The following is a 6,391-nucleotide window of genomic DNA, read 5'->3' on the forward strand; positions in this document are numbered from 1 at the left end:
CCTACTCTTCACTCTGCTGACCCACGACTGCACACCAACATCCAGCTCAAATCTCTTCATTAAGTTTGCGGATGACACGACTGTGGTGGGTCTCATCAACAATGGCGATGAGACAATCTACAGGAGTGAGGTGAGCCGCTTGGCCATGTGGTGCAAGGACAACAATCTCCGCCTGAATGTGGAGAAGACGAAGGAGATTGTTGTGGACTTCAGGAGAGAGCACACCCAGCATGCTCCACTAACTATCGACGGTGCTGCAGTGGAGAGGGTGAGCAGCACCAAGTTTCTGGGTGTGCACATCTCTGAAGACCTGTCCTGGAGCAACAACACTGCATCACTGGCCAAAAAAATTCTGCTGGGAGATTTCAATATACACATGGACAATACTGCTCTTCCCCTCACCAAAGACTTTTCTTCATCACTTGACAGTTTTGGCTTCCAGCAGTTCTCAGACTTCCCCACACACATAAAAGGACACACCCTGGACTTAATTTGCTGCTCTGGTCTCACCCCCTCCAACTGTATTGCTGATCAACTCCATATTACAGACCATTTCCTCCTCTCATTTAATGTCACCCTCCATCTCTCCATTTCCAAGACCCCCCATGTCATTTCATTCCGCAACATTAAGGACATTAACAAAGACACCCTCTCCTGTATCGCCACCCTGACACCGGACTCTTCCTTCACTCCTGATGATCTTGTCACCCTGTACAATAACGGTTTTATCAACATTCTCAATTCACTCGCTCCTGTCAAATCTTGTTCTGTTTTCTTTACTCGGTCTGCTCCCTGGTTCACTCCCGATCTCCGTGCCATGAAATCCAAAAATCAACAGCTTGAAAGACTCTACAGGAAATCTGGTCTTACCATCCACAAAGACATGTATACTGCTCAGCTATCTCTTTATAAGGACTCCATCTCTCATGCTAAATCACAATACTACTCTGGACTTATCTGCTCTAATGCAGGCAACACGAAGACTCTCTTTTCCATTTTTAACAGCATCATCCAACCCCCTGACTCCTTACACCCCCCCCCCCCCACTTCTACTCCATGGACACCTGTAATTCTCTCCTCCGGTTCTTCAATGAAAAGGTCATGAAAATCCACCAGCATCTTGGCTCCACAACCTCACCCCTCCCCTCCTCTGAACTTCTTCTGCCTTGTCATTCATTTTCCACCTTTGAACTCCCTCGTCCCTCAGTAATATCCGAGCTTATCACCAAGTCCAAGCCTTCTACATGTCAACTGGATCCCCTCCCTACAGTTCTGGTCAGATCCTGCCTCCCCTCTCTGCTCCCCCTTATATCAGCTATTATCCACTCCTCACTGTCCTCTGGAATTGTTCCCACTCTCTTCAAATCTGCAGCCGTCAGCCCCATCCTGAAGAAGTCTGGTTCAGATCCTAATAACTTTAATAACCTTCGCCCCATTTTTCACCTTCCTTTCATCTCCAAAATTTTAGAGAAAACTGTTGCTTCTCAGCTCCACACCCATCTTACCCAAAACAGCCTATATGAACAATTCCAGTCTGGTTTCCATCCCCGCCACAGCACAGAGACAGCCCTGATAAAGATCACAGATGACCTTCTCATGGCATCTGACTCTGGTTTGATTTCCATCCTCATCCTCCTTGATCTGAGTGCGGCTGTTCAAAACACCGTTTCTCACCGCATCCTCCTCAGTAGACTTTCTTCCATTGGCATCACTCACACTCCCCTTCTCTGGTTCCACTCTTACCTCACTGGCTGCACTCAACTCATTCAGCTCAAGTCCTTTACTTCACAGTCCTCCCCCGTTACTTCAGGTGTGCCTCAGGGCTCCGTCCTGGGGCCCCTCCTCTTCATCATATACCTCCTCCCCATCGGCAATATTTTCCGTAAATATGGTATCCACTTTCACTGCTTCATGGATGACACCCAGCTCTATCTTTCCAGTAAACTGAACTCCACTCTCCCTCCCTCTTCCCTTACCCACTGCCTTTCTGAAATCAAATCCTGGTTCACCACAAACTTCCTCAAATTAAACAGTGATAAAACTGAATTTCTTATTATCTGCACCAAATCCTCCCTATCCAAAGTTGACAGTTTTTCCCTCACCATAGACAGCTCCACAGTGTCCCCCTCCCGACAGGTTAAGAGTGTGGGTGTCATCCTCGATAGCTCACTTTCTTTCCACTCCCACATCAATAACATCACTTGGTCTGCATATTTCCATCTACGCAACTGTGGCAGTGGGGGCGTGGTCAAGCATCGGTCTGTGACAGGAGGGTGGAGCCGGGGAAGGTGAGTGGCAGATTCGCTACACCTGACGGTAATTAACCTGTGTTTTGTGTGTGTTTTCCCAGTAAACCGCTCCCTATTTTAAGAGGCTGAGAGAGAGCAGAGGGAGCGCGACCCGGGAGTGGAGGCTGAGAGTGTGTCTGTGTGCTGCGAGTTCTTTTAAACTGAAAAGTTTATTAATAAAATACGCAGTTACTACCTCCAAACGTTGTCCTGCCGTCCTCTGTGCTCCACCCACGCATTGTCCGCGCTACAGTGGTGCCGAAACCCGGGAAAAGGTGGAGCACCAGTGCTACAGCTCCATGGAATCCTCCCCGTTCGCGGACTTGGTCCACGCCCTCGCCACGGCTCAGCAGAGCCAGCACCAGGCACTCGTCACGCTCCGAACGGAGCAGGAGCGCCGCTTCGAAGCCCTGGTGCTGGCTCAACAGGAAGATCGAGAGGCGTTCCGGCGGCTCCTCGCGTCGGCGGGGTCCACCAGCGCCCCGGCCGCGGGCCCGTCTCCCCTCACTGTGACCAAGATGGGCCCGCAGGACGACCCCGAGGCTTTCATCACCTTGTTCGAGCAGGTCGCCGAAGCCTCGGGGTGGCCGATGGAGCAGCGCGCGGCGCGCCTCCTCCCCCTCCTGACTGGAGAGGCGCAGCTGGCCGCATTACAGCTCCCCGCCGACCGCCGGCTGGCCTACGCTGACCTTCGCCGGGCCGTCCTCCAGCGCGTGGGGCGCACGCCGGAGCAGCAGCGCCAGCGCTTCCGCGCGCTGCGGATGGAGGAAGCCGGCAGCCCGTTCGCGTTTGGCCAGCAGCTCCGGGACGCCTGCTGGCGGTGGCTGAGGGCCGAAGATCGCGACGCCGAGGGAATCATCGACCAGGTGGCGCTGGAACAGTTCGTTGCCCGCTTACCAGCCGGAACCGCGGAGTGGGTCCAGTGCCACCGCCCGGCGTCGCTGGATCAGGCCGTAGGACTGGCGGAGGATCATCTGGCGGCTGTACCGGCGGCAGGACAACGGATGACATCGTCTTCTGTCTCCTCTTCTCTCTCTCTGTCTTCCCCCCCTCTCTCTCTGTCTTCCCCCCCTCCTCCCGTGTCCCGTCCTCGCCCCATTCCCCCACCACGGAGGCGGGGGCCGGCCCCACCCCAGCCGGCCCGCCGCACCCGTGGTGCCCTCCCGTTTCTCCCTTCTGTGTCTGTCTCTCCCCCCCCTCAGGTGAGTGAGCCCCAGAACACAGTTGCAGAGGGGAGGCCCGGGCCGGTTTGCTGGCGCTGCGGGGAACCGGGCCACCTGCAGCAACAATGTGCAGCGATGGAGGTGGGGGCGGTGGTGCGGATCCCCGACGCGCCAGAGGCTGCCCTCGATCGGGCCGGAGCGTATCGCATACCGGTAAGTGTACAAGGGGCTACATATCAGGCGTTGGTGGATTCAGGCTGCAATCAGACCTCGATCCGCCAAAGCCTGGTGCAAGACGAGGCATTGGGGGGAGCACAAGGGGTGAAGGTGTTGTGTGTACACGGGGATATTCACAGCTACCCGTTGGTGTCAGTCCACATATATCTTAGAGGGGAAAAATCTATAGTGAAGGCGGCGGTTAATCCTCGCCTTACCCACTCTTTGATCTTGGGGACCGATTGGCCGGGATTTCGGGGTTTAATGGCACGCCTAGTAAAGAGTGGGTCCTGCCGGTTGACGGGGGAGGGTCCCGGTGTCGCTTTGGCTGGAGCGGCGGTCGCAGAGCCGTCTACGTCACCTCCGCGACAGGGGGAGGAGCCGCCGGCCCCTCCTCTTTCTATTGGGGAATCCCTCGTGGATTTCCCACTGGAACAATCGCGAGACGAGACTCTGCGACACGCGTTTGACCAAGTGAGAGTAATCGATGGTCAAACGCTCCAGCCGAACGCCACCCCGTCCTTCCCCTATTTTTCCATTTTGAAGGATAGATTATATCGAGTGACGCAGGACACTCAGACGAAAGAGCGAGTCACCCAGTTATTAATTCCAAAGAGCCGCCGGGAATTGGTATTCTAGGCGGCCCACTTTAATCCCATGGCTGGACACCTCGGGCAGGATAAGACACTCGCCCGGATAATGGCCCGATTCTATTGGCCGGGGATTCGCGGCGACGTCCGTAAGTGGTGTACGGCGTGCCGCGAATGCCAGTTAGTAAATCCAGCGGCCATTCCAAAAGCGCCCTTGCGCCCCCTACCATTAATCGAGACCCCGTTCGAAAGAATTGGGATGGATCTCGTTGGGCCATTAGATCGGTCAACACGAGGGTACCGCTTTATATTAGTCCTGGTGGACTATGCAACGCGATACCCGGAAGCGGTGCCTCTTCGCAATATCTCAGCACGCAGTATTGCAGAGGCCCTCTTCCACGTCATCTCCCGGGTTGGAATCCCGAAAGAGATTCTGACTGACCAAGGCACCTCGTTTATGTCACGAACACTGAGCGAACTGTATGGGCTACTAGGTATTAAGCCGATCCGCACCAGCGTTTATCACCCACAGACGGACGGTTTAGTTGAACGGTTCAATCGCACCCTCAAGAATATTATTAAAAAATTCGTAAGTGAGGACGCACGTAACTGGGATAAGTGGCTCGAACCCTTGTTGTTTGCAGTGCGAGAGGTCCCCCAAGCCTCCACGGGGTTTTCCCCGTTTGAATTATTATACGGTCGTAAGCCGCGCGGCATCTTAGATGTTCTGCGGGAAAATTGGGAGGAGGGACCTTCACAGAGCAAAAACGAAATTCAGTATGTTATGGATCTGCGCGCAAAACTCCACACGCTCACCCACCTAACTCAGGAGAATTTGCGGCAGGCCCAGGAACGGCAAGTCCGCCTGTACAACAAGGGCACGCGCCTTAGAGAGTTCACTCCGGGAGAGAAGGTACTCGTCCTGTTGCCCACATCGAGCTCCAAATTAATCGCCAAGTGGCAAGGACCCTTTGAGGTCACACGGCGAGTCGGGGACGTCGACTACGAGGTTAGGCGAACGGACAGGGAGGGGGCGCTACAGATCTACCACCTCAATCTGCTGAAACTCTGGAATGAGGAGGTCCCCGTGGCGTTGGTGTCGGTAGTTCCTGAGAAGGCGGAGCTGGGGCCGGAGGTCCCCAAAGGGTCATTGGCATCACGTACCTCTCCGGTCCCCTGTGGAGACCACCTCTCCCCGACCCAACTCGCGGAGGTCGCCCAGTTGCAGGCCGAGTTTTCGGATGTGTTCTCGCCCCTGCCCGGTCGCACGAACCTCATAGAACACCACATAGAGACGCCCCCGGGGATGGTAGTGCGTAGCCGCCCTTATAGACTACCCGAACACAAAAAAAAGGTGGTTCGGGAAGAACTTCAGGCCATGCTCGAAATGGGCATCGTCGAGGAGTCCCACAGTGACTGGAGCAGCCCAGTGGTCTTGGTTCCCAAGGCCGACGGGTCGGTCCGGTTCTGTGTGGACTATAGAAAAGTCAACGCGGTGTCTAAATTCGACGCATACCCAATGCCTCGTATTGATGAGCTGCTCGATCGACTAGGCACGGCTCGCTTTTACTCGACACTGGATTTGACGAAGGGATATTGGCAGATCCCCTTGACTCCATTATCCCGAGAGAAAACGGCCTTTTCCACACCGTTCGGCTTACACCAGTTCGTCACACTTCCGTTTGGGCTGTTTGGGGCGCCCGCTACGTTTCAGCGGCTGATGGACCGAGTCCTCCGGCCGCACGCCACCTATGCGGCCGCGTACCTAGACGACATCATCATTTATAGCAATGACTGGCAGCGGCACCTGCAACACCTGAGGGCCGTCCTTAGGTCGCTGAGGCGGGCGGGACTCACTGCCAACCCGAAGAAGTGTGCGATTGGGCGGGTGGAAGTACGGTATCTGGGCTTCCACTTGGGCAACGGGCAGGTGCGTCCCCAAATTAATAAGACTGCAGCGATTGCGGCCTGCCCGAGGCCCAAGACCAAAAAGGGGGTGAGACAGTTCCTGGGGCTGGCTGGCTACTATCGTAGGTTTATACCTAATTATTCGGACGTCACCAGCCCGCTGACTGACCTCACTAAAAAGGGGGCACCAGATCCGGTCCAGTGGACGGAGCAGTGCCAGCGGGCT

The 6,391-nt window shown here is 55.3% G+C and overlaps 1 long non-coding RNA gene across 1 annotated transcript; it reads left to right on the forward strand.

The window, feature by feature from the left end:
* The first annotated feature begins 2,236 nt into the window (after window positions 1–2,236).
* On the forward strand, window positions 2,237–2,491 carry LOC132892372 (uncharacterized). Its single transcript, XR_009655424.1, has 2 exons — window positions 2,237–2,288; window positions 2,351–2,491. It is a non-coding gene; the product is annotated as an uncharacterized LOC132892372 (long non-coding RNA).
* Window positions 2,492–6,391: the final 3,900 nt, after the last annotated feature.

The sequence above is a fragment of the Neoarius graeffei genome, chromosome 10, assembly GCF_027579695.1.
Source record: "Neoarius graeffei isolate fNeoGra1 chromosome 10, fNeoGra1.pri, whole genome shotgun sequence".
NCBI classification, from domain to species: Eukaryota; Metazoa; Chordata; class Actinopteri; order Siluriformes; family Ariidae; genus Neoarius; species Neoarius graeffei.